The sequence below is a fragment of the Triturus cristatus genome, chromosome 6, assembly GCF_964204655.1.
Source record: "Triturus cristatus chromosome 6, aTriCri1.1, whole genome shotgun sequence".
NCBI classification, from domain to species: Eukaryota; Metazoa; Chordata; class Amphibia; order Caudata; family Salamandridae; genus Triturus; species Triturus cristatus.
Window position 1 is genome coordinate 117,155,604 of NC_140589.1, and position 27,297 is coordinate 117,182,900.

Consider the following 27,297-nt stretch of genomic DNA (forward strand, 5'->3'; position numbering starts at 1 on the left):
CTTGGTATATGGGTACCATATACTAGGGACTGATAAGGGTACCCCAGTATCCAATGTGGGATTGTACCTAGGCACTAACATAACAGTTAGGGTAGAAGCAGATAGACTGGGGTCCTGATTAGCAGGATCCCAATCAGACTATAACAATGAAAAGCAGATCCTACTTTCCTACATGATCCAATAGTCAAGTCTCGACAAACTATTGTGTACTCCAGAGTGGAATGCAGGGATGTAGAATTCCGATAGCCTAACACCCAGGACATATTGTTTGGGGTCAAGTGCAGTTTTCATGTGTATTTTGTCCTTGGGACAAATAGGCCTAAACCCCTGCAGCACGAGCCCTTTGGCTGCCAGTTTGCAGTACAACATTATGGATCAGGGAAGGGCACTGACTGCGGTTAAGGTAATATTTTTGTCCCTATGTTAATGCTGTCTAAACTTGTATATGAGTCATTAATTGAAAAGCCTTTATTACTAGGGTGAGCGCTCTAAGTAAATGTTGTAAGCTCTGACTGCACTACTGACTGTGTTTCCAGTATAAAAATGTGTACACACGTTTTCAAAGTTTAGCAATATGAGGCTATGTATAATGCTTCCAGGATGCTCTCTGATTTGATGCAAATATTTGAAGAAGCTTTAAAGCAAAATTAATGATTCTTTGCTTTCAAAATAAAATGTTCATAAAAAAATGAAAACAGAAAAAAAAACATTTTGCTAAACTACTGTAACGTTTCAGGTACCATTTCTTTGCAGCATCATTTATCAATTCAATTCAGTTCTTTATTCGGATACAAAAAAATATCCATGAAAGTACAGAATAAAAATACCAGCACAACATTAAATCAGTAAATACATAAATAAGAAGGTAAAACAATGAGTGCAATAAACGAGTAGCTATAAATACACAAAAATATATGTAGTGCAAAAGGTCAGTGCAACAAATTCATCATGGGCCTATAATTTAAATTGTTAGATCAGAGGTAGTAACGATATAATGCTTGGAATATAACAACATAAAATATTAAAATACAGACACTTTACATGTAACATAATACAATAAAATGCATACAATAGAATTTATGCGGCCCGCGTATAGGTTAAGTCAGATATCGGGCATACAATCAAAACTGTTTATGCTGTGCTCATAGAGGCACAGGAGTGAACAGCCAGTCTCAAAAAAGTACTAACACGAATGGTTAAATTTTCCCCATTGAGCATGACAATATCCCTGTATGCTACCTTAAAATCAGTAATGGCCGAAGCCTTAAACAAGGGGATCAGCAGCTGCTTGCTCTCTATTTGATAAAAATTACAACAAAATAAAAAGTGTAGCATGGATTGGCTGACAAGATTTCCACAAGGGCAGGGCATTTGCTCAAGATTAGTATTGAAGCCATAAGGGGAAGCAAAGTAAATATGTTAGAGTGCCAGCCCTAAGACGAAAGAGCAAGCTTCGTTACCAGCGGTTAGTCACCTTTAAAAGATAACTGGCTGGCAGTTTTGTAGGGGGGGCCATCAGCATCCACCATGGTTATATACCTATATACCGGGCGACTGAGGATTTCAAAGTTTCTTGCTTACGTCTCAAGTCGCCATAGTATTCGTACAGGGCCCCCTGGATAATCTTTTTATTAATGCCTGCCATATTGCCTGGGTCTGTTAAAATTTGTGACAGGTTTACAATGGTCAGGCTAGCCTTGACAGCCGCCAACCATGGTATATCGCTACCCTTATCACAATTAAGGCAATCAACTATGATGTCTCTAGTTAACGTGGCTGCTGGATTTTGCCATACTTTTATCCAGAAAATGACTGGACGTGTCCTGATGTAGTCCTCAGTGAAGGGTAATTTTCACTCATGATGGCAAACCAAGGAAGAAGAACAAATCGGTGCCCTCCAAAACCCTCCGACAGAATCTATTTTCTTCTACCTGGATGCTGTTGCAGTTCACGTGGCCCCAAATTTCCGCTCCATATGTTCCAGTAGGTAAACACTGAGTTTTATATATTTTCAGTAGGGGTAACACTACCTCAGTTCTTCTCGGTTGGGGGAGGCACAGAATCGAGTTGGTGGCCTTTAAAAATGTATTCCTGCTATGTGCCACATGGGCAGCCCAAGAGCCATTGTCTGAAAATATCAAGACCAGATATGGAAAAGTGTGTGTGCATAACAGTTTTTCGGAACCAGAATTAATTACATTGACAGAATATTTTTTGGGGCCGCAACTCATTAAAAATGATTTTTTTAAATTTGTACAAAAGTCCAGCTTATTCATAAAATCTACAAAACTCCCAACTAAGATGCACAATGCATTGGATGTGCGGCCCATTAGGGCCTCATCGTCCGCATACAATAAGGTGGGTAGCTTGTTGCCATTGATCATCGGGACGTCCTTAATCAATTTGGACAACTCATTATTCAGCTCATTACTATATATGATAAAAAGCAGAGGGGCCAGTACGCATCCGTGCCTGACCCCTCTGCCAATCACAATGTTACCTGATACTGCCCCGTCCCTACTGATCCTCACTTTAGCCCCCCGGTCCCTATGTAAGTAAGCCAAAAAGTGTACTAAGGCCTCATCCAGCCCGTAATTTAAAAGACACAGGCAAAGTCGCGATCTATTTACAAAATCAAATGCTGAGGTGAGATCCATAAAGGCCAGGTAAATTGGGGACTGTCGAGCTATCGTGTATTTACCAATAATCAAATTTAGATTAAGGCATTGCTCTGCAGTTCCCAATTTACTTCTGAAACCGAACTGACATTTATCTGAAATACTTTCATCCTCAGCCCAACTCCTAATTTTATTAAATAATACCCGCCCAAGTATCTTGAGTGTGTTATCGATTAAAGAGATCGGTCTGTAACAGCTAGGGTCAGACCTGTCCTTCTTTTTGAAAATCGGGACTATAATGCTAGTTGACCATGTGATGGGGATATGAGAATTTGTTAGATTATTAAAAACATTGAGTAAAAGCGGTGCCCAAAACTAAATACGTACGTGGGAGGACTTTGAGGAATAGACTGAGTCCCACTGTTCCACACTCTGCAAACACCGCTTCCTGGCTCACACCACACACTAAAGAGTTTCACAAATGTGGGTGGTGTGGAGTGTGCACATGGGCACAGAAAGGAGTCAAGGAATTCAAGAGCTACCACAAACGTCACTATGAGATCAATGTGAACATAAACTGTAACACTAAATTTGTAGTGTATGTGCTTGAGTGCACCTTCCATAGCCAATAAGTTGGCAGCACCCTCAGGGCCCTAAAAGACCGCATCAGCGAACACGCCAGAGCCATTCACCAACAAGATGCCAGGTACCCAATGGCTCTACATGTGGCGTAATGCCCATCGCAGGGTACTCACAAAAGATTCTCTTTTTTTGGTATTGACATTGCCCAACCTAACATAAGGGGTGTAAATCGTGAACTCAGACTTAGACGCCTCAAGGCTACCTGGATCATGCGCCTACACACTGTGAGATATGGCCAGAACACTGACCATGAAGTACAATACTTCCTGGGTACTTAAGACCCCTCCATGATCTTGTTGTTGTCTCACTTTCACTCAACGTTAAGTGCTACTGATTCATGAGCTTAGTCATGACCGACAACCACTTTCAGTACATCCTTGCCTTTTTTCAGGGAATTCCCACATTTGTTTTTACCTGTTTCCTCTATGAGTCCTCTCAACCCCTTTTTATTCTATACACTACCATGACTACGTTATGACCGCTTTTCTAGCTCTCCTTTTGATCTCGCTTTCATAATATCATGTGTCATCTTTGTTTTGTTTTGGTTCCTTTTAGCAAGAAATATCCTTCGTTATTTTGACTGTAATATATCAATATGTCAGGTTATATACATGCTACACCCTCATACAAATGCTAGAAATTATTGCATGCATTTTTCTTAGTAAACAATCCCAAGATATTATTATTATGTGATGCACTATATGTTATCAATTAGTGATATTCATGCGCACCACGTGCTTCATTTCCACCGACTACTAGACTGTGAAGTCGGTTCATTGTTATGTATTTTGAATCGTGACCAATGTTATCCGCTGTTAAGCAGTTAATAGTGCTTTCCCACATTACCTTTCCATCCCATTTATGTCACTCACTCGTAACCCTTTCTGAACACCACTTCCTGTGCTCACCGGCACGCACGAAGGTTAGCGATCCAGCGTTTTTGCACTTTTTCCGATATATACCACTTCCTGTATACACTCGGCCTCCCATTCTCCACGGCGAGACGAGTACAGGCTGGACCATGCACTTTCAGGTAATTAACGAACTCCTACCCACGCGGTTTTGGAGTTTTGTCAGCTCCTTTTCCCTGTACTTAATTATGACTGATGCTCACGCTTCCTTGCAGGCCCCGCCAAGACACGGACACACCTGCCCGTGTGACACTCGTAAATTGTACCCGTTGAAATTATCACCGTTTAATCGGTGAGTTTCCCCAGCCCTTATCTCACTTTAACTTCACTTTTCTACTTCTACTTGGCCTCCACTAGTGCGGCTTTGCAAGTTATTTCGGGCCTTTTTGTATCTCTCCTTTCTCGACCGTAGAAAAACGCAAGCGCATTTATCAGGTAAAAAGTTACCTCCATTATTTATTTTTACTCCGATCTCCATGACGTGCATGCCATTTTCACAAACTCTGTTCGGCCGCTTTCCCTGCCCCACACCGCTGACATGATTTCGCTTTGATATTGACATTTGTTTACTTTAACACATCAACAAATTTGGCACCTAGTTTTAGTTCAATGTTCACCTTTTAATTATGTGGAGTGGCGCAACCATGGGTGCTCATAATACCGCTTTGTGCTAGGGGCCAGTATCTTTTCGGTGAAATGTAATTTGTAGTTACAGCAAGTTTTACGTGAATTGAAAATGTATACTTTTGATTTAATTCTAAGTTTACTTGTAATAACATTGACACCATATGTCACTCACACACTCAGGACTGGGAACCAAAACCGGCCCTGGCAAAGTGCTCGGTCGGCCCCCCGGGGCTTGGGGGTACCGCTGAGCTCTTTGCGAGCAGAGCCGGACTGGGAACCACAACCGGCCCTGGCAAAGTGCTCGGCCGGCACCAGGGGGTGCTGCCGAGCTTTTTGCCAGGGCCGGTTTTCGGCCGATTTTGTTACAGGGCCGATTTTGCAAAAAAAACGGCCCTGTAACGAAAACGGCCCCCAGGGGCCCAAAACCGGCCCCCACCCGTGCGGCACACCGGGGGATTGCCCGGTGCCCTCTACGGCCAGTCCGGCCCTGGTTGTGTTGCTCCAGTCAAACAGTCACGCGTTCCGTTTGTCATGATGACGTTCTAATGCGAATCTTAGCATGTTTTAACCCTTTCCAAAGGGACATTTGTTCTGATGAGATTTTTTCTTTTGATGTATATATTATGATGCATGCAGCATCCAGCTGCAAGCCACTTTTATTTTAGCTTTTCTTCTTGAACAGGTTTCTTTAGGGTGTCCACGGTTAGTAGGGTGTTGTGTGAAGTCACCCCACTATTTACACTGATGAACATTGCGTACCCTTTTGACAAAATTTTGATTATATTGTTCCCAGCCCTGAAGAGTCACAGGTAGTGACCTGTTGACGAAACACGTGTCGGCTGGCGTTGTTTGCTTTAGGTTTAAATCTTTTTTATTTATTACCAACATCAAACAAATATCATCAATGGCATCCATATCTTAAGCCTACAACGCCGTGGGCCGGCAGGTATCGTATTTAAAATCAGCTCCTCCTGGGCCCTTCCTGGGCTCCGTAGGTCTGTCAAGGTGATATCCAACATGTCGCCCACCACCCCTCGGGGCTGTCCTCATCTGATCTGGAGGGGACCAGAGCGCTCCGTCTGCCCCGCAAATTTATACTGAGGAACCTCCCCGCAGTTCCCTGCTCCTTCTAGAGTATGTCCCGCACAACACCGCCCCCAGGCCACGCCTGACAGAGTGTCATCCTTTGGCTATATCTGCTCCCGCCGGGGTGGTAGGCCCCTTGGCTAGGACCCGTCCCTGAGGACACCCATCCATTCCAAAATTTATAAACAAGCAAACTTTAACCCTCCCTAATCGCCCCCGCCCCCACCCTTCCTCAGCCTCTCCCAGATCTCCCGCCCCCCTCCCCCGTCCAGTGCGGTAGTCGATTGACCTCGCTTCCTCCCTCACTCTCTGTCCGAGCCCCCTTGCCCAGGTGATATCAGGAATCCGGGCCTTCCTGCCCAGTAAGCCGCAAGAGTCTGAGGTATCTGGGACAGGTCAGTTCTCTAAATTCGGTGGCTAGTAGGGACTGGAACGGCTGCCAGATATCTTTATACTGCTCTACCTCCCCCTTAGCTGTTAGCGACATCTTCTCCATGCCGAGCACATGCCATAGTCTGTGCAACCTTCCAGTTACTGTGGGGAGTGTGGGTGTTCGCCAGTGGGTAATGATGTTTTGGATGGCTGACCCTAGCGCTATTGCTATCTGCCTGCCCCTGTGGGATTTTAGGGGGTACATCAGTGCGTTAGGAAGGCCCAGAAGAATGTAGGCTGGGAAGCGTGGTAACTCAATGTTGAAATGGGAGTCCACCGTGTCCAACACCTCCCGCCAGTACGCGTCCAGAAGAGGGCATTCCCACAAAATGTGGGTCAGCGTTCCCACCTGCACGCAACCCCTCCAGCAGGCAGACTCTTTGCTGCTGTCCATTGCGTGTATGCGGTCCGGGGTGTAGTACCAGTATGTGGAGACTTTCGTGAGGGTTTCTGTAAGGCCTGTGTGATATGCAGAGTGTCTCGCCCTGTACGCAATTTGTTCCCACTCTGTGTGACTTAGGGAGCTGCCTAGTTCTGTCTCCCAGCGTACCCTTCCCGGATGATAGAAGTGCGAAGAGGGCCATTGGATGAGTTTATAGAGATCACTTATGAGCTTTGCATCTGACGTACGCGTCATGAGCCAGCGCTCGTACTGGTATAGTCGTCTATCTGCTGTCTCTCTCACCTGAGGACTCATTGCCCAGTGGCGGACCTGCAGGTAGCTCATTCTCTCCGTTTCGGGAAGCATATAATCCTGTCTAAAGCTTGTGAAGGGAATAACCCCTTCTGATGTGTATAGATGAAACAAAGCCCTACATCCCGCCGCACCCCAGTGGGCGAACGGACCTCCCTGCATCCCTGGTGTGAAGTCCGGATTATCCACCAGGGGCGTCAACGGGGAGGGGAACGTGGTCAACCCGTGTGTGAGGTTTGTGGCGTCCCACACCCTCATCGGGACTCTAGTGATGAAGGAGGCATAGAGATTAGCGGGGCGATGATTCCTACGTAGAAACGGCACCTCCTGCAATGGTCTACCCGCCACCGCCTGGTCCTGAAAGAGCCAGTGTTTATCCGATTCCCACCTGCTCCATTCCACGAGGTAGCGCAGCTGTGCTGCTTGAAAATATTTGCGGAGGTCTGGGATGCCAAGGCCTCCCGCCTCCGGCACCAGCAGTGAGAGCGCCCTCCTCATTCTTGGTTTCTTACCCTGCCAGGCAAAGCGCCCCAGCTCGGACTGCGTCCGCCGGATCCACCCCACCGGCGGCTGCAGCGGAAGCGCCCGAAACAGATAGAGCACCTGAGGCAGGATGGTCATTTTAACGGCCGCCACTCTGCCCAGCAACGACAGAGTACCGCGGTCCCACCTAGCCAATTCTTCCCGTATCTTCCTGCCCAAAGCGGCGTAATTGACTGCCGCCATGTCGGGCAGGGTGGGGGCCAACTGGATCCCCAGATACGATACTGCGTCCTTTGACCAGACTATCGGGATTTGACGCTGCAGGAGCGTCCTGGTCGCCGGCGCGAGCGATAGGTCTAAGGCGACCGACTTCCCCATATTCATCCTGAATCCCGATACTGCCGCGAATGTAGTCAATTCCTCGATACAAGCCGGCAGGGCCCGAAGCGGATCCTCCAAGGAGAAGATCACATCATCAGCATATAAGCTGACTGCGTGATAAAACACGCCCATTTTCACTCCCTTTACCTCTGGGTTGTTCCGTATACACTGTGCGAAAGGCTCCATGTATAAGGCGAAGAGTAAAGGCGACAGCGGGCATCCCTGCCTCGTGCCTCTCTCGATGTTAAAGCTCCCGGAGCTGCATCCATTGACCCTCACAACCGCGGTCGGAGATCCGTAACAGTTGAATATCATGTTGCGGAACTTGTCCCTTATCCCTATTTTCTCCAACACCCGCTCTAGGTAAGGCCAATGCACTCGGTCGAATGCTTTATCAGCGTCCACTGCCATCAACATTCTCTCACCCCCGATCCGCGACGCCTTTTCTATAATATATGTAATCCGTTTGGTGTTGTCTACCGTCTGCCTCCCCGGAACAAAGTCCGCCTGGTCTTGATCTATAAGCCCCGGCAAGAGGGGGGCTAGGCGGGCTGCCAGGATCCCTGTGTACAGTTTAAGATCCACGTTCAGGAGGGATATCGGTCTGTAGGAGCCGCATTGTGATCTGTCCTTCCCCGGTTTAGGGATGACAGTCAGTGACGCCCGCAGCAGATCCGGCGGCATGGCCCCCGGCTCCGCGAAGGTGTTAAAGAGGCGCGTAAGTATCGGTGCGAGTGTAGTGCAAAATGTTTTATAGAAGAGGGTGGTATAGCCATCCGGTCCCGGGGATTTACCGTACTTGAGTTTGGAAATGGCGGAGATCACCTCCTCCACTTGAATGTCCCTGTACAGACTCTCCGCTTGCAGCGGTGTCAGCGATGGCAGAGAGACCGAGTCTAGGTACCTTTGCGTTGCGGGCGCGTCCGGGGGGTCCCCGGCATAGAGGTCTGCGTAGTACTGGCGAAAAAGTTCCGCGATAGGGGCGTCCTCTGTGACTGCAGACCCTGTGGGGTCGGTGATCATCTTCACCAGGTGCTTCTGTCTCGCCATTCTGAGCCTGCTTGCCAACAATCGGCTGCACCTGTCTCCCCCAGTGTAGTAGGCATGCTTAAGACGGAGCGCTGCGTATTCCGCGCGGTCCATATCCAGGGCCACCAGGGTCTTTCTTGCCCCCTGAAGCTGCCGCCAAATCCGGGGAGCCCCCGTTCGGTGATGCATGTGTTCCAGTTCTCTGACTTTCTGCGTGAGTTCCTCTCGTTTACTCCGTCTCTGTGCATTGTCTGCCGCCGATATCGCGATGAATTCCCCCAGCAATACTGCTTTCAGAGCAGCCCATTGAGTCGCCCTGGAGGTATCCGGGTTCTCATTGTGGGATTGATATTCCCGAATCGCGGTCGTCACTTGCTTGATTACGTCTCCTCTGTATAATAAGGTGTCCCTTGGACGCCCCAACCGGGGGGTACTGGAAATCGGCGGCAACGAGAAAGTAGCCGACACGGGGGCATGGTCCGACATGGAGATCACCCCTATTTCCGCCGCCGTGGCGAGAGTGCTGACCGGTCCGGTGACCAGAAAGTGGTCTAGCCGTGCGTACGTTTTATGTGCATGTGAGTAGTAAGAATAGTCCCGTTCCGCCGGGTGTAGGTGGCGCCACAGGTCTATCAAGCCCATGTCTGCCAATTGAGCCCTGCTTCCCGCCGAGAATTCCCCCGCCTGCGGCGAACGCTGGGCGGATCTATCCAGTGTCGAGTCGAAGACTAAGTTAAAGTCTCCCCCTAGGATGATGTGCCGGTCAGGGGTAGCCGTAACTTCCCCCAGCGCCGCGTTAAGAAAGTGGTCTTGCTGCTCGTTCGGGCCGTATAGAGACCCAATTGTGAAGGCGATACCCGCCACTTTGAATCTATAGACCAATAGTCGACCCCGCTGCTCCGCTTGTTTATGGAGGACTTCTCCCCGGAAGCGTCGAGCCACCAAGATCGCCACCCCAGCAGTTTTAGTGTTATTGGAAGAGAAGAACTGTGTGGGAAATTTTTGAGAGCGCAGCCTAGCACAGTCCTTAGGTAGGAGATGCGTTTCTTGAAGGAGACAGATATCTGCCTGAGTATTCTCCAATAAGGAGAGCACCGCACGCCTTTTGTTCGGGTTGTTGAGGCCCCGGACATTAAGCGCAACTATTTTAAGACTTGTGGGTGTCATGTGAGAAGACAAGTGCGCCCGCGCTGTGCCCTCCTTGTGCCACAGACAATTTCAGGGAGGTCGCCATCCCCGCCTTAAAGTCGGTCCCGCACTGGACGATGCCCCCCCCCCTCCCCGCATCCTTCCCCTCCCGTGCCCCTCCCCGTAAGGTTCCCGCTCTCCCTTCCCCTTCCCGCCTTAACTGCCACAAAACCAACTCTTCGCCCCCCCCCTCCCACCCACCAGCCCACTCCCTAACAGCGAACTATCAACATGGAATTCCTTCCCCTCTGTACCTCCCTCCCTAGCCCCAGTTCCCGGATCCTCATAGTCCAAGTCCGGTCCCCAAGGGGACAAGTCTTTGGTAAAACACTCCAGTGGACGTTAAACCGCCCTCCCCCTCCCCCCCCCCCCCCCGCCTGACCCCCTCCCCCCCAAACCTGAAAGCTGAAGTAGGCTGTTGCAATCTCCCCCCGGAGTGCTCCTACGCCGTCAGCGCAATGTCGCTGGAGCCAGTGTTCCCGGCCACCTCTGATTTTGCGTTGGCTGTACTAGCTCGGATGGTGGGCGTGTCCGGCCGCGCCGGTCGGTCTCGGGAGCGCTGCCTGGACACTCGCCGCCAGCCTCCTCCTCCAGAGCGCCCCCGGCGCTGCGAGGTTGTGTCATCCTCTCCAGCTGTCAGGCCCAGGACTCCGCACATTTCCTGCAGGGAGCGCAGTTGGTGCAGGACCCCGTTCCACCAGAAGATGAGTCTAAAGGGGTGGCCCCAGGCATAGGGTGTTCGATGTTCTCTCAGGAAGTCTGTGGCTATTTTGAATGTCCTCCGTTTCTGGTGCGTGATTGCCGACAGGTCCTGGTATAAGGCCACCGAGTGTCCCCGGAAAGTCAAGGGCTGTCGTTTCCGTGCCTCCGCCATTATGCGCTCTTTAAGTGGGTAGTCCGGGAGGTAGGCTAGGATGTCCGGGGGTGGCGTCAACCCCCTCCTTTGTGCCCCCACTCTGTGCGCCATGTCTATTCGAATGGGAAACTCCTCCGGCTCTCCCAGGACTTCCCGGAACAGCTCTCTCAAGTAGCCTGCAATGTCCGTTCCCTCCTCCGCCGATAGAACCCCGCGAACCCTTATGTTGTTTCGCCGAGACCTGTTTTCTAGGTCTTCGGCATGTGCTTGGAGATCAATCTGCTGGTCCCTGAGTCGCAGCACCTCCTGTTGTAGCTGTTCAAACTCCTCATCCCTCCTTTGGCTTGTATCCTCCACCGTGGCTACCCGTTCGCCCAGGCTATCCACCTCTCGTCGGATTTCCCGCTCTTCGCTGGCCACTTCTTTCTTCAGGGCTTGGAAGTCCTCCCTCAGAGATACGAAGAGGGATTCCATAAAGGACCGGGTGAGCGGGGGTTCCCCCCCGTCGGGGTCCGGAGCATTGCTGGAGGTGTGGGGCGACTGCTGCCCCCTGTCCATTCTTTGCGATTGCCGGCCCAGGAGCTCAGGGAGGGTGCGCTCCCCCCTCCTCCCTCCTTTGCTGCCTGCCATGTCCGCAGGGCCGGGACGCGAGGTGAAACTGCCACGTTGCTGGCCCCTCGCCGGATCCGTCGTCTAGGCTCTGCGTCTCCGTGCACCCCCTCCGCACCACTTCTCCCTCGTCCTCCTGGCCCTCTCCTCTGTTCGCGCAGGCGTTGCGCCTTAGGCCATGCCACCTGTCCGTCTGTGGCTCGAATCACCGCTCGTCCAACTGCGACCCCCGTCCACCCGGCCACCGTCTCCCAGGCCGGCGCTCGGGCGGTCCCGGCGGCGGCTGGGTCCGGCCTCCCTGCTTTGTCTGTCGTCCTCGCGCCTCCGGTCCGCCCTGGCTCTCTTCGGGGCTACTCCGGCCGCTATGCCGCTTCCCCCGCTACCACGCCTCTGATCCGCAGGACGTGGGTTCTCCAGTTCCTCTTCTGTCTCCCCGGCTCGTTCGTTATCTGTTCCAGGTGCCCGTGGCCTACTCCAGCTCGTCCCGTGGGGGTCCACCGTAAAGCACTTCGTTCGTAGTGCTCCTTGTCCTGGCCCCTCTCTGGCCGTCTCCCGCGCGCCCGAGCTCCCCACCGCTGCCTCCGCACTCTCGCTGCCGCCGCGCCCACCGGGTGGGGGCGCCGTCCGTGTGTCCACTCGCTCGTCGCCTCTTGGAGCCGGCCTCCGCTGCCCCCTACGGCCCCGAATCTCTCCACCGGCCCCCGGGCCCCGCCGCCGCACCGGTACCTCGTGCTCAGGCCTCCTCCTCACGTGCAGTCATCTCTCGAGGCCAGCCCTAAGCAGGGCGCGTGCCTTCCGGGGCCTGGTCACCCCTTTGCCCGCCGCCGATGGTGTGATCACTCCGCCTGTGCCGCTGCTCGCAATCGGGCCCCGGTCCTCAGCATCACTGGGTAGCAGGCCTCGTCTTCAAGCCCGGCCCTCGCGTGGTCTCACGTCCGGGCACGCCCTCCCAGCACCCGGCCCGGCACCCCGCTTCTTCTCGGTGACCTCTTCCCCAGTGATCCGGCGAGCGCCGTCGGCGCGTCCGTGCACTTCAGCGCCTGGCACGACCTCCCTCAGTGCTCCGCCGTCTCCGCTGCTCCGTTTCTTGTAAGGCCGGGGGGGAGGGGGGGGTCCGCGTTAGTCCCAAGTCCGGAGGCTCAGAGGCCCGGCAGCCGGCCGGAGGGACGTCCCCTCACCGCTCCAGCTTTCTTCCCCCTTCGCGGGCACCGCCGCTGGCTTCCTGTCTTTCCTCCCCCAGCCGGCTCATTCAAACCGCCACCGTTCCCGGTGTCCACTGTCCTCTGGGGGGGACTCTCTTGCCTCCGTTGTCCGCAGCACCCTCGACAGATCCTCACAGCCCGTCGGGCCGCTCCCCCACCAGGGCCAACTCTCGATCCCTGCTGCGAGAGATCGCGTCTCACCGCCGCCCTCGGCAAGGCCCCGCTAGCGAGTCCGGGCTCTCGCGTAGACCTCTGGCCAGGAGCGCTCTTGCCCGGCCTGGCTCGATGCTCCGCCTCCTCCCGGCGCCTCAACTCCCGCGGCTCTCTGCTCGCCGCCGAGGCTTCCTGGGGGTCCCGAGCCTCCTCACGGCTCCCACCTGAGCTCCGCCGTCTCCGCTGCTGGTTTTTGTCGCTGCATGGGGAGAGATACTGCTGCTAGACCGGGGCTAGGGGCCCAACGGAGCGGGAGCCGGCAGGGAAAGCGTCCGCTCACGCCGCCATCTTGGCCACGCCCCGCGTTGTTTGCTTTAACAAAATATTACTCACATAAAACAACTCTCATGGAACTACCGGTGTCAACCTCCTTATAATTTAATTTCTGTACCAACTGTATACTGTATACGTGTGCCCAGGACTTGTTTTGTGATTGTATTGTTATGGGCTTTTCACTCATAACGCATACAGGGGTTTTGCGTCTTCCCCTGACCTGGTTGCACCGTGAAGCATTTGTTCTTCGTTCCCTTAGTACACTGCACCGTTAACCTGCTTGAGCGCCACTGACCTGCTCCTTCAAAAACCCTTCGCCGAGACTACAAAGAGTAGAATGCTGTCACTCACAGTGAAGCCAGCCGATACAGAGAGAGAGAGAGAGAGAGAAAGAGAATTTTAATAAACACAAAAGGACACGGTCAACGCCAGACCAAATTAGGGGCCCAATTATTAAGGAAAGTCCCATGGTATATGTACTTGCATTAAGTGCAGCTATACGGCTTTCATGAATTCCCAAGAATTTACAGAAGTAGGATAAGCAATTGTACTCCTAGAAAATATTTGTAAACTGCATTTTAGCTTGAGTAAATGTGCATGTGTAGATTTGCTCATGCGAAAATCTGAGTGTTTGCAAGTTTACTTTCCCTCCAACCACTTTTTTCCTAACTCTGGAAGAATGTTTACATCTGCCATTGTCAGGAGTAAATTTCCAACATTTCTCAGTATGAGAAAAAATTAGTGAAGATTTGTTGAACACCCTTAAAACATGCAGGTTAGTAGGTTTGCACATACTCAAAAGGGCATTCTAACTTGGAACTATAGCTCACCACTACCTTCAGCCCCAGTATGTAGATCTGCAGAAATGTGGCAACATAAGGGGATTGCCAGTATTAAAAATACTACTATGGTATGAGCTCTGGCATAATCAGAGAGTCTATATCAGAGCTCTTAAATAATAAGATTGCTGCCATAATTTGTTGCCGTACTATATGGCACCAACGTGACAAGTGGATTGTGTTAGAGGACAATCAGTTTTTTTTTCCAGCCACATAAACGCACACGTATGACACTACCACTAACTAACCAGTGGCGTAAGGTGAAAAGATGCCCCCCTGCAAAATGTGAAGAGGGGCCGAGTCTCCAATTTCTTACAGATATTTGTTTACCTAGAGCTGAATGCCCTCCCTGAAGGATTCCGGCCCCCCTCTCCCACACCACTGAAGGGTTGGGGGGTGCGTGCGCAACAGGGGCTTGTGTTACGCCCCTGACAGTAAAGCATTAAAATTCCACGAGTAATTGAAAACACATTTCAGACACAGGGTATCTGCCTTAAAGTTCAGCGAAAGCTCCACATGAACAACCACAGGGCCTTTTGTGTAGAAAATGTCCCGGCTGCATGAAAAGAGATGGCACGCTGAATGTAAGTAAAGTATGTCGTGCCTGCAGTAAGAGAAAGTGAATAAAGAAAATAGTGCTTACAGACTTTAGAACACGTACCGTGTAACAACTGGTTCGAGGCATGTGGGCTGCTGAATTCATATCTGTGCATAGATCGCCGCCTAGTGTTGGGTCCGGATGTTTGCACGTTGTTGTCCTGGAAGAGTCTTCGAAGTATCCTGGGATAGGTGACTCCTCCCCTGGACTACAGTGCGCATGGGCATCCTCTCCATCCTCAGATTGTTTTTTTCCGCCATTGGGTTCGGATGTGCTTATCTTGACTCAAGTTAGGAAAAACTTTTTACAGGCCAAAAGGCCTTTAGTTCGCGTCGGTACTGTTCCCGATCGGTATCGCTAGTTATTTGTTAGTTTACTAACTTCCAGACCAACTTTTTCGCATCATACCCGACCATCGACCCGACATCGACGATGGAATCGAGGACGCCATTCAAGCGGTGCCCTGTATGCAATGCAAAATATCCCCATGTCGACGTCCACCCGGTGTGCAACAAATGCCTTTCACCGGATCACGACGAGTCCACATGTATGGCCTGTGCCTGATTCCGATCCAAGAAGACTCTCCGGAATCGTCGAGCAGCGATGCTCGAAGCGCAGCAAGCGGCACCGGCCGCGACCGACATCTTCAACGCCGAGGACGAAGATGTGGAAGACGTGGAGAACCTACCCTCCAACCCCGCTTCCGAACACGACTCCGGATCGGAAGACGTCGAAGAACAACTCTTTCACAGAGACGAAGCCGACACCGAGGTAGGAGACTACAATGAGGCCTTAGGGGCCGAAGAGAGTAGCTCCGGTGACGAGCAAGGCCTACCCGTACAGACTGTGGATATCCCAGTGCGTCAGTCTATGGCTCCGGTCGAGGGATCGCCTTCGGGCCTTACCCAAGACCTATCCCGCATCCATTCGGCCCCACCCTCTGGCCCGGCCTCGGACATTCAGCGGCAGCCTTTACTACCCAAAACGGCTGGTTTCCCTTCATCGAAACCGAAAGCCGTATCGGTTCAGCAGAAACCGAAACTGAAAGTCACACTGGTCGGATCGAAGCCCACCACACCTTCGACGCCAGCCAAACCAGTCGGCACCGACCGCACCAAACGGGACTTCGGTGCCGAGCTTGCAGCAGCCGACGTCGGCGCCGACGCATGGAAAAAGACCGTCGGTACCGCCAAACCGCCTCGGCTCCCGGCACCGAAACAATCGGCTCCGACCACAAAGGTCAAAATGGCTGCTGGATCTCACACCACTTCGAAAGCAGCACCAAAGGCACAATCATCGACGCCGTCGACAGCTACTACCTCTCCTCGACTCGATGACCCCGTGGCACCGAAGAAGTCCACGCCCGCCTCAACGGAACCGGTCGGCGCCAAAGAACCTTCGGCGTTCCAGGTGCGGCAAGTTTCAGCATCCTTGCAACGCATCAAAGATAAGGCGGCCCTCCAGGACACATCAAGCTCCGAGCCGAAAAAGGCTCAAAAAGCTTCTCCGGCACCGGCCAACATCACTTTTGGCCTGCCACCATCCACGGTGCCAAAACTCTTCGAAATCAGAACACGTGTCACCCACACCAGGATCACACCTGCAGAACACTCTCCTACGAAGACGTCGCCATCACACATCATCGATGCCGCAACAGGCAGAATGATGCTTCACAAGAGGAAGATAACTTCCGAGCCAGCTTTGGACTCCTACCGGATCCCACTAAAGAAAAAGCTGCCAGTGGATTCGTAACCAATTCTTTACGAGCCTCTCCATACCTCTCACCAAGATCCACAGTCCTTCTCTCCGACACACTCCGAAACCGACGTTTTGGAGGACTACATAGGTGACCACGTCCCCTACCCCGGAGAAATGGACCCTGAAGGCCAACAGGACCCTGATCAAGCTTGGGATGACCCTGTAGACTCAAACGCACCTATGGATACGCAGGACACGCAGCTATATGGTGCAAAAACGTCTCCCACAGAGGACACTGCCGCATTCAACGCCCTCATTGAACGTGCTGCGGCCAATCATGGTGTTCAACTCCACTCTGACACCATCGAGGACGATTTTCTCATGGATACTTTCGCATCCTCAGAAAGACACATTAAAACTCTACCCATGTTGAAAGGTGTCCTCAAACCAGCAAAGGACATTTTCAAAGAACCCACCAGGGCAAGAGTAATAAACCCCAGAATCGACAAAAAATATAGGTCAGCGCCTGGGGATCCTACCTATATTAGAGGACAGTTGCCTCTGGATTCCATAGTAGTCGCGAATGCTCGTAAACGGGTGCACTCGCAGACGACTGGGGATGCTCCTCCCCCGGACAAAGAGTCCAAGGTGTTAGAGACCTCCGGCAAACGGGTTGCAGCCCAAGCAGCTAACATATGGCGTATTGCCCATACTCAGGCGCTCCTGGCTCGCTACGACCGAGCGCATTATGACACACTAGAAACCTTACTACAACATCTCCCTGACCAATACAAAGAGGGAGCAGAGATCCTCATCAGAGAGGGACAACTCCTCACAAACGCATCCATCAAGTGTGCACTGGATGCCGCAGATACAGCTGCCAGAGCCATAAACACTAGCGTCATGTTACGACGACACGCCTGGTTACGAATCTCCGGATTCAAACCCGAGGTGCAAAATAACATCCTCAACCAGCCGGTCAACCCAGACTACTTATTCGGGCCAGAGGTTGACACCACACTAGAAAAAATAAAAAAGGACACAGACACTGCAAAGTCCATGGGGGCTCTCCAAACGCAGACCTTTCGGAGTGGCTCCTTTCGTCGCCCCGGCAATAGAGGAGCAGGTAGAGGACAGGGGTCACAGCAAACCTACAACAAGGGCAACACCCAAAGTACCTACGATAAAAACACCAGGGGTGGATATCGTGGTTCAAGCACAAAGGGCAGAGGACGCGGATACGGCAATACCAGATCCTCTCCCAAGAACAAACAGTGACGCCCTCTCCCTTCCTCCCGACCACACAACACCTGTCGGGGGAAGGTTGCAAAGGTTCCTGTCCACGTGGAACTCCATCACCACGGACAGGTGGGTCAAAGATATTATCAAACACGGTTACTGCCTAGAATTAACTTCGACTCCACCCACAATTCCCCCAAAACACCATCCTATGTCCTCAGAGCACTTAGCGCTATTACAGCAGGAAGTGCTAAGTATGCTGCAAAAAGGCGCAATAGAGGTCGTACCCGTCCACGAGCAAGGTACAGGGGTGTACTCCCTGTACTTTTTAATACTAAAAAAGGACGGGTCACTCAGACCTATACTAGACCTGAGACCCCTCAACCGCTATATTCTTTCGGAGCATTTCCACATGCTCACCCTGCAACAAGTCCTCCCACTGCTCAAACAGGGAGACTTACTGGCCACACTAGACCTCAAAGATGCGTATTTCCACATACCCATTCACCCATCACACAGGAAATATCTCAGGTTCACTATTCAAGGGCAGCACTACCAATTCAAGGTTCTTCCCTTCGGCGTGACGACGGCGCCCAGGGTTTTCACAAAGTGCCTAGCTACTGTGGCTGCACATCTACGGAGGCAACACATTCATGTCTACCCCTACCTGGACGACTGGCTTGTTCAGGCAAAGTCAGCCCAGCAATGTGCCAACCACATGTCCCGCACCATTCACCTTCTTCACAGTCTGGGGTTCTCACTAAATTACCCAAAATCACATCTCCAACCCGCACACGTACAACAGTACCTAGGTGCGACCATAGACACTCTGGCGGCCACAGCTCAGCCAAATTTAGTGAGAATCAACAGCATGCAAATGCTGATTTCCAAGTTCAAACCCCAACACTCCCTTCCCGCGCGGGTGTTTAAGCAGTTGATAGGCATGATGGCCTCCTGCATTTTCATAGTCCCACACGCGAGACTACATATGCGCCCGCTTCAGGAGTGCTTAGCACGTCAATGGAATCAGGCTCAAGGGCAACTAAAAGACCTAGTGTTGGTGAGCAGTCGGGCATACAACTCTCTGCATTGGTGGAATCCACAAAACCTTTGCAAGGGCCGACCGTTCCAAGAGCCAGTTCCACAAATAATACTGACAGCGGACGCGTCTCTCCAGGGATGGGGAGCTCATGTACTCAACTACACAGTGCAGGGACTATGGACAATACAACAAAAGAAGATGCACATCAACCTTCTAGAACTGATGGCAATCTTCCTGGCTATGAAAGCATTCAAAGTACACTTGTGCAACAAAGTCGTGTTGATCCGAACGGACAACATGACCGCCATGTACTACATACAGAAACAGGGAGGAACACACTCTCCACAGTTGTCTCATCTGGCTCAGAGCATGTGGAAGTGGGCCATTCAGAGGAACATGTTCCTCATGGCGGAACACCTCCCCGGCAAGGACAACCAGATGGCGGATCTGCTCAGCAGACACAGCCACCAGATGCACGAGTGGGAGTTGCACCCATCAGTACTCCAACCGTACTTCCAGCGGTGGGGTCATCCAGAGATAGACCTCTTCGCCACAAGCGAAAACGCAAAATGCCAAAGCTTTGCCGCCAGGTTCCCACATCCGCAGTCGCAGGGCAATGCGATATGGATGAACTGGTCCGGCAGATTTGCGTACGCTTTTCCCCCAGCACCATTGATACCGCTGGTGGCACGCAAACTCAGACAACACTCACTGACACTCGTCCTGGTTGCTCCAACGTGGGCACGCCAGCCATGGTACACCACCTTTCTCGAACTTTCCGTGGTGCCGCATCAAAGGCTGCGGATCAAACCCGCGCATTTGACGCAGAACCATGGAGAGATTCAGCACCCAGATCCGCAACAGCTGAACCTGGCAATCTGGCTCCTGAAGTCCTAGAATTTGGCTACCTTAACCTGCCACCTGACTGTATGGACATCATTAAGGAGGCCAGGAGACCCACTACCAGAGCTTGCTATGCAGCCAAATGGAAAAGATTCGTCATTTATTGCAATAATAATGACATTAACCCGCTAGACGCATCCATCCAAAACATAATCTGTTACCTCTTACACCTATACCGATGCAATCTGGCATACACCTCTATACGAGTCCATTTGACTGCAATATCAGCCTATCTCCAGAACAGGCAGCACCTCTCTTTATTCAGAGTGCCGGCCATAAAAGCATTCTTGGAAGGACTCAAACGAGTAATTCCTCCAAGCCACCCAACGGCTCCAATGTGGAACCTCAACTTGGTCCTCACACGCCTGATGGGTCCACCCTTCGAACCTCTGCACTCATGCGAGATTCAATTCCTCACCTGGAAAGTAGCTTTCCTAGTAGCAATCACTTCTTTAAGAAGAGTTAGTGAACTCCAGGCACTAACCGTTGAAGAGCCATTCATACAGGTTCACACAAACAGGGTCGTACTACGTACCAACCCCAAATTCATGCCCAAGGTGATATCGCAGTTCCACATGAACCAAACTATTGAACTGCCTGTTTTCTTTCAAAACCCACAAACTGTCGCAGAAAGAGCACTCCATACACTAGATGTAAAGAGGGCCCTCATGTACTATATCGACAGGACTAAAGTCTTTAGGAAAACAAAACAACTTTTCGTTGCCTTTGCCCCACACCACAAAGGTAACGCTATCTCCAAAGCAGGTATAGCCAGATGGATCGTTAAATGTATTCAAATTTGCTATCAAAAGGCTAAACGCACATTAACGATTCCCCCACGAGCCCACTCAACACGTAAGTTAGGGGCCTCCATGGCTTTCCTAGGAAACATTCCTTTGCATGATATATGTAGAGCAGCCACCTGGTCCACTACACATACATTTACCAAACACTATTGTGTAGATGTGCAATCAAAACAGCAGGCAGCTGTAGGACAGGCTGTTCTCAAAACTCTTTTTCAGACCGCTGCAGCTGGCACTGGTAGCCGCCGCTAATAGAGGGCACTGCTATGTATTCTATGCACGGATATGAATTCAGCAGCCCACATGCCTCGAACTGAATATGCTACTTACCAGTATGCATCTGTTCTTGGCATGTAGGGCTGCTGACATTAATATCGCCCTCCCTCCTCCCCGGCGCCTGTAGCAGCTGCAGCTCTCAGAATTACTGTAAGCATGGTCATCACTTTCTGTATCTACTCCATCACTGCCACAATGGCGAAAAACAATCTGAGGATGGAGAGGATGCCCATGCGCACTGTAGTCCAGGGGAGGAGTCACCTATCCCAGGATACTTCGAAGACTCTTCCAGGACAACAACGTGCAAACATCCGGACCCAACACTAGGCGGCGATCTATGCACAGATATGAATGTCAGCAGCCCTACATGCCAAGAACAGATGCATACTGGTAAGTAGCATATTCAATTCAAAAGGGCATGTCGCCATGGGAGGTTACAAAATAAGACAAGGGGGTACTAAGGAGGGACGAACAGGCCTATTTACGAATCAGAAGCCAGCATTTATGAAGACCAATGACACAAGCCAATGACAAATATGGGCTGAGAGTGGGCGGGGCTTCCATTCAATATTCCACTACTACAAGTCTCGCAGAGCAGCGCATGCGTGCTGACTCTTGGCTTGACCTAAAAATAAGCTGCACAGTACTCGAAGTTAACCACATAATAACCTATTTTCTAAGCAAATGAATACAGTGTTGGGTTATCAGTCAAAAGAAATAAAATGTAATGAATTATACAAAGGACTAAATCCATAATAAACAAAGGATATTCAAATTCAGTTAATACCCAAATAAAGGGCATGTTCTTACCTGAGACAATAGCAGGAGTCACTGATATACTGTGAAAATTCTGCGACTCGTGTTAAGGGCCTGCCAGCTTATATGGTGCTGCCATATGCCTGATGGTTTCATCCCTTTCCACACCGCGACCCCGGTGAAGAGCCACTATCCAACAATGAGCTGGAAACCTTTGCAGGAATGGGTTTCCAGTTCAGGTGGAATGCTCTGCACAGCTGGGCTCCTACTCATCCTCATGGCTTGGATGTGGCTCGGGGTGATTTCATTCTTGCTATGGTCGAGAGTAGGTGAGGTTCCTTAGGCAGAGCAAGGGGTCCATTATGCCACGCTCCACAGCCTTCCCCTCTAATGGCCCTGTTCCATTCATACCGCCAATCAAAAGGCGAAACAACTTCTGAGGTTTTCAGGTCTGATATAATCCCAGCTTGTGATGACAAGTTGCATATGAACTGTTGGATGTGGCCGAAGAATAGTGATGAGTAATTCATTATCTAGAGTAAATGGTAAGCGCGTCAGTACAGAAACTGTGAGCGTGTCAGTACAGAAACTGTGTATGGATATTTGTTCTGGACATCTTCCCTGCAAAGAAATCTGAAATTGTTCTGGTGGATGTGCAGAGACAGCTTTGACACTCTTGTCTTTTTGTGCAGTGTGTATATATGACATTGTGAGTGGCAGGGGTGGACTGCTGAGACTTCCTCCAAGAGTTGACAGCCTTGAAGGTTGCTGAAGTTGCAGCTGTACTGCTCAGGCTGGTCATAGTGACAGCACCTCCATACTAATGGTGATGGGTGGAGTGTACCTTTGGAGAGACTGCTAGTCAGAATTAACCAGTGGAACACTGACCATGAATCCAGATGCTTACTCACTGAGGCCTGGTTACGAGTAGGTTGTAAAGTTCCAGTCCCTATATAAAAAGGAGTTTGCACTTGTGTCTGAATGCCTAGCAGTTTTTTCCAGCAAAAGCCTGGCAACATGTTTTAGGGAGAGTATCTGGAAAAAAGAGGAAACGTGGAATTTTGTGTGGTAAATCATGATTCTGCATGTTATGTTCTGCTTTGAAATTCCGGAATAGGAAGTTTTTACCATACCTTGTGAATTTCCTACCTCAGGTAATGGTATTTACTAGTACTTAGATTCGTGGCACAGAGTTTTCTGCTAGTACCACAGGGCCACATTGGATGCTAGCGTGATGAAACAAACCCTGGATGATTATGCGGATTGCTGTGCTGTGAGAAAGTGCCCTCTTTCTGCATGGTTGCCCCCACTTTTTGCTGAACTTCTGATGTGCTTTGACTGAGAGTGCCCTGGGCTCCTGCTAATTAGGTATCCAGGGCCTATGTTCTTTCCCTAAATCTGCATTGAAACCAAAACCCAATTGGCATCTCTGGCCACAGGTCAGCCCCTGGTAAATGATACCAAAGGTACCCAGGGCACTGTGACCAGGGAAGACCTCTAAGGGCTGCATCACTTATTGTGCCACCCTTGGAGGCCCTGTACCATTACACTCGCACACTGCCTTTGCAGGCTGCGTGTCTTGGTGCAGAACAAAGTGAAGAGTCGACATGGCACACATCCCTGTGTGCCATGCCTTCAACCCACTGCCCTGGCATAGATCAGTCACCCCTCTAGCTGGGTGCACTATACCAGTGGTGAGGGCACGGGTGCATGAGCCCTGTACCCCTACAGTGTCTACTAAGTCCATTCTTAGACATTGTAAGTGCAGTACTGCCATTCAGAGTATATGGTGCTGGGAGTTTGTCATTACGAACTCTACAGCACCATAATGGCTACACTGAAAACTGAGAAGTTTGGTATCAAACTTCTCAGCACATTAAACCCACACTGATGCCTGTGTGGGATTTAATGACAAATGCACACAGAGACACCCCCTGAAAAACGACCTACCACTTGTGTCCAGGCTAAGTGGCTGCTTTTAGCTGCCATCAACCGACATGTTTCTGGACCCCTGGATCGATAGCCTGCTGCTCTTGGGGGCCTGAAACAATGCATATTCTGGGACGAGGTGCCAAGCCTCCTCCCCCAGGATGGGCAGGGTCCACGAAGGGGAAGCTTCAAATGCTTGCTGCCTTTGTAAGCTTCCCCAGGCCACTTGCTGCTTTCAGCAACTGGTCCCCACTGGTTCTGACCCCCACTTTGGGCGGAATGACCAGCGGGAAAAACAAGTGAAGAAGAGAGGTGGGCCCACCTCTGCCAACTCCACCCCTCAAGTGGGGGAGGCGAGGTGAAGCACAACTCTCATTCCCCGCCATCTTGCAGTTAGGGGGACTTAGCCAACCAGAGAAAAGCTTATGCTCCCTCTCACTGGAGGATGGCATAATAGCGGGTGTAACCACCCCAGGGAAGGGACCCATTGGTCCCAACCTTTTTACCTACCTGTAACGCCACTAAATCTAGTATTTAGGGGCACCCCTGAACCTTGCTTCCTCAGACAAGAACCAACTACAAGAAAAGAAGGACTGAACAGCCATGCCAAAGCTAACAAGAGGAAGACACCCACTGACTTGGCCCCAGCCCTACTGGCCTGTCTCCACCTCGAACCTGCTCCTGCGAAATCCCGCTGTGCCCTGCAGCCAGCAACCTCGAAAACCCTGGAGGACCTGCCTGTCTTCAACCACAAAGACTGTGTCTCTCATGAACACCGGATTTGTTCATCAACAACCTCTGGCCCCGGCCGGATCCCGCACCACTCTGCACCTGCCGTCGACGGCCCGAGCTCGAGTGGGCAAACACAAAGAGGAAGTCTCCCCAGCGAGCCTGACCCGAGATCCTGCGACCCCTTACCTGCCTCAAGCCTCCAGCCGACGACTGCATCCTCAAACCAGAAGGTCCCCCAACAATGACCAGGAGCTAGTAAGAAGATCCAACCCTAAAAGGCACCCCTGCACCCGACGCCCCACGGCCTTCGGTGGCCCAACCAATGGTGCCTAACCAACCCCCAACATCCCAACTTGCCTCTCCAAGTGGTGATCACACCCAGAAGACCTTCGTCCCCGAGCCTGCAGTGCTTTTGCAAGCCGGAGACTCCCCATTGAAAGCTACAGGGCTTCCGACGCCAAAACAGCACTCTGCACCCGGCCGCCCCAGTGCCGCTGAGGGTGTAACTTTTGTGCCAGCCATAAACCCCCATTTGCCCTGAGCTTAAGTCCAGAAGCTTTGCTCCCACAACCCAATGGCCTGCTCGTCAGCAGCCACCAACCAGAGGCCCCCTATCCCTTATTGGATAACATTGGGCCTCAGCACTCTGTACCCGGCCGCCCTAGTGCCGCTGAGAGTGCATCCTTGACCCTTGGGGACCCCGGAGTCTAACCCCAGAACACCAACTCCCACAACAAAGTACTTATCTTTAAACTGTTAACACTATTTTCCTTCATAGGCTAACAGTTACTGTTTTTCTATGAAAAGTTTCAAAGTGTGGAGTTGGAAAACCTAAAGAAATTCTATAAAATTGTACTAACTTACAAAAACTATTTTACTCACCTGTTTACAGGAAATGTCCCAGTGTAGTATTCAGGTATACTACACTGTGTAAGAAAAGTAATCTCAAAAGTAACTTACTTGTAATTTTACTAAGAAATCCTATACAAAGTATATGCACAGTATTCTGGGAAGCATTGCATTATCAGTAACACTACTGTAATCAAAGTACATTTACAATTGCAATCCAAACTGTGTTACAAACTGTATATTTACTGCAAAGTATTTATCACTTACCTGTGCCATGCTTGGTCTGATGTTCAGTCTTTGAGTGTGTGAATTCATTTTCTGACTGAGTGTGTACAACACATGCTTAACACTGTCCTCTGGGAAAGCTTTACTGGTCGACCACACCACCACAAATAGAGAGTGAGGTGCTATCTACTTTACCTCTGCCTACCTTTTGGGTTCCACTGGACTCTGTGCCCACTATACCATACTTTGGTATAGTATTTACAGAGCCAGCTTCCTACATGTGCCACATTGCATTTAGTCCATGGGTAGTGTGTTGTCTGGAATACTTAGGTATGGCACCGAAAGACCTTCAGAAGTTAATGTTCAAGTCCTGCCTTTCCAGGGTCTTGTACTTACTTCTCCTTCATACCTGGTACCAGTATGCTAGATCGGTTAGGTTAGCTGATCCTTCTGGTTAGTTGCATCCTGGACCGTGTTGGGCAGACTGGTCAGACTGTACAGCTGTATGACTCGACTGCAGGCTGGAAAAGATTGAAGCCTTTGGCTGATGATAGCCGTGAACATCAGAGGAAACAGTACGATACCGCTAACAAAAAAAATCCAAAGCCTGGGTATGTAATGAATCTTGGACATGGCACACTACAATTGATTTAAGAATGTTCTGGGGTAGAAGCAGGATCCTGTTCACAATAAATTAGAGTTTCATTTAATAGTTGTATTTTTTTCAGTTAATTTTATGCCCTCTTGGGATGAAAGTAGGACAAAGATTATGGGTATTTATACGTTCTACAATAATCTGTACTATAATGTTCATATTGTTGATGTGTCTTAGTTTGGTAGTGATTGAACCCTCCAGTAGGTGAGTGTTTAGACAGGACTAGTATTTGGATACGATGAGATCAAAGGAAAATGTTGAAAAACATGTACTTCCCCAGACATTTTGCCACTGTTCACATGCATAATCCTACAATGTGATGAATTGGGAGCACGATTATGAACCTTTTTAACTGTTTTACTCATTGCTTCACCTATCTTCTTGTTTACAGGCACAGTTGGCACGAGTCTGGATTTGAGGCGATGACCGAAGCCTCAGAAGACTGTTGGTAGATGAACGATTATGGCGAGGGAGTTGAAGCCTGTGGGATCACCGTGAAACAAGAGCTCTGTGCACCAGCAGCTCATTCTATTCGTCAGATTTGCTGTGGTACCTATCACTGCACCTTTTCTGGTCCCGAAGCCATGATCAATTGGTTGTCGGACATAAAAGGCTTTTGTTTTTCTGGTCTAGTTTCGGTATTATCAATATCATATAACATTCTGGCCTGGACAAGTAGAGCTTGCACAAAACCTACAACTGGGTTTTCTTTATGGTGGAGCTGGAGTGAGATAAATTGTGGGGCCACGTGGATGGGAAAGAGTGGAGTATGTAGCTTGCGTAAGGGCTTCTCTGCACAGTAGATTCTTTGAGAATTGCAAGAGCATCTGGGTGTTGCAATGGTTCAGGCCACCACTGCATTCTATCTCAGGCTGCATGGACTCATGGGAACATAGGAGGGAGGTATGCTGGCGTGATTGTCAACTGACAGCGGTATATAACCCACTATATTGCACCATAGCTCATTGTGTAGCACTGTCCGCAGATATAGGGGCAGTCTACTTTCAAATACCGCGAGACTCATGGATAGATATGCAGTCAATGCTCCAAGGTGCCCAGAGACGGAAAATAAACATTCACTTACCCCTGAGTTGATGCACAATATCTGACTTAATCAGTGAAACTCTGGGACACAGGTTTACTCCGAATGACTAATCACAATCGCACTTTTGCCACAAAGTCATGGCTAAGCATGATGTGCATCAGCGTGGCAACACATGGCGTGTTTGCAAATGACATTTACGTTTTTTTTTTTCTCAAGCGACTCAATCTTGTGCTCACTTCCAGAATGGCCTTTGTTGGAGGCTACCACGTGATTTTACCAAATGAGCGTGGTGGAAAAGACTGAAGGGTGTAACTAATACCTACTAGTTATCAAGCATTTATTACATTTCTTCATACAATCCCGCCCAATAATGCAAACATAATAAATTCTTTGTTGGGCAGTGGTCCCAAGCCCATGCAGTTTTATGTGTGAAAGATGCTGATGAAACCAAGATGAGTCATTAA

The 27,297-nt window shown here is 50.3% G+C and overlaps 1 protein-coding gene and 1 long non-coding RNA gene across 6 annotated transcripts in view; both read left to right on the forward strand.

Moving 5' to 3' along the window:
- The window catches only part of LOC146816482 (exportin-5-like), a 1,867,381-nt gene that overhangs the window by 808,718 nt on the left and 1,031,366 nt on the right, over nucleotides 1-27,297 (forward strand). The window lies entirely within an intron of this gene.
- On the forward strand, nucleotides 4,228-26,285 carry LOC146816483 (uncharacterized). The gene is made up of 3 exons (XR_014962914.1): nucleotides 4,228-4,293; nucleotides 4,387-4,463; nucleotides 26,180-26,285. It is a non-coding gene; the product is annotated as an uncharacterized LOC146816483 (long non-coding RNA).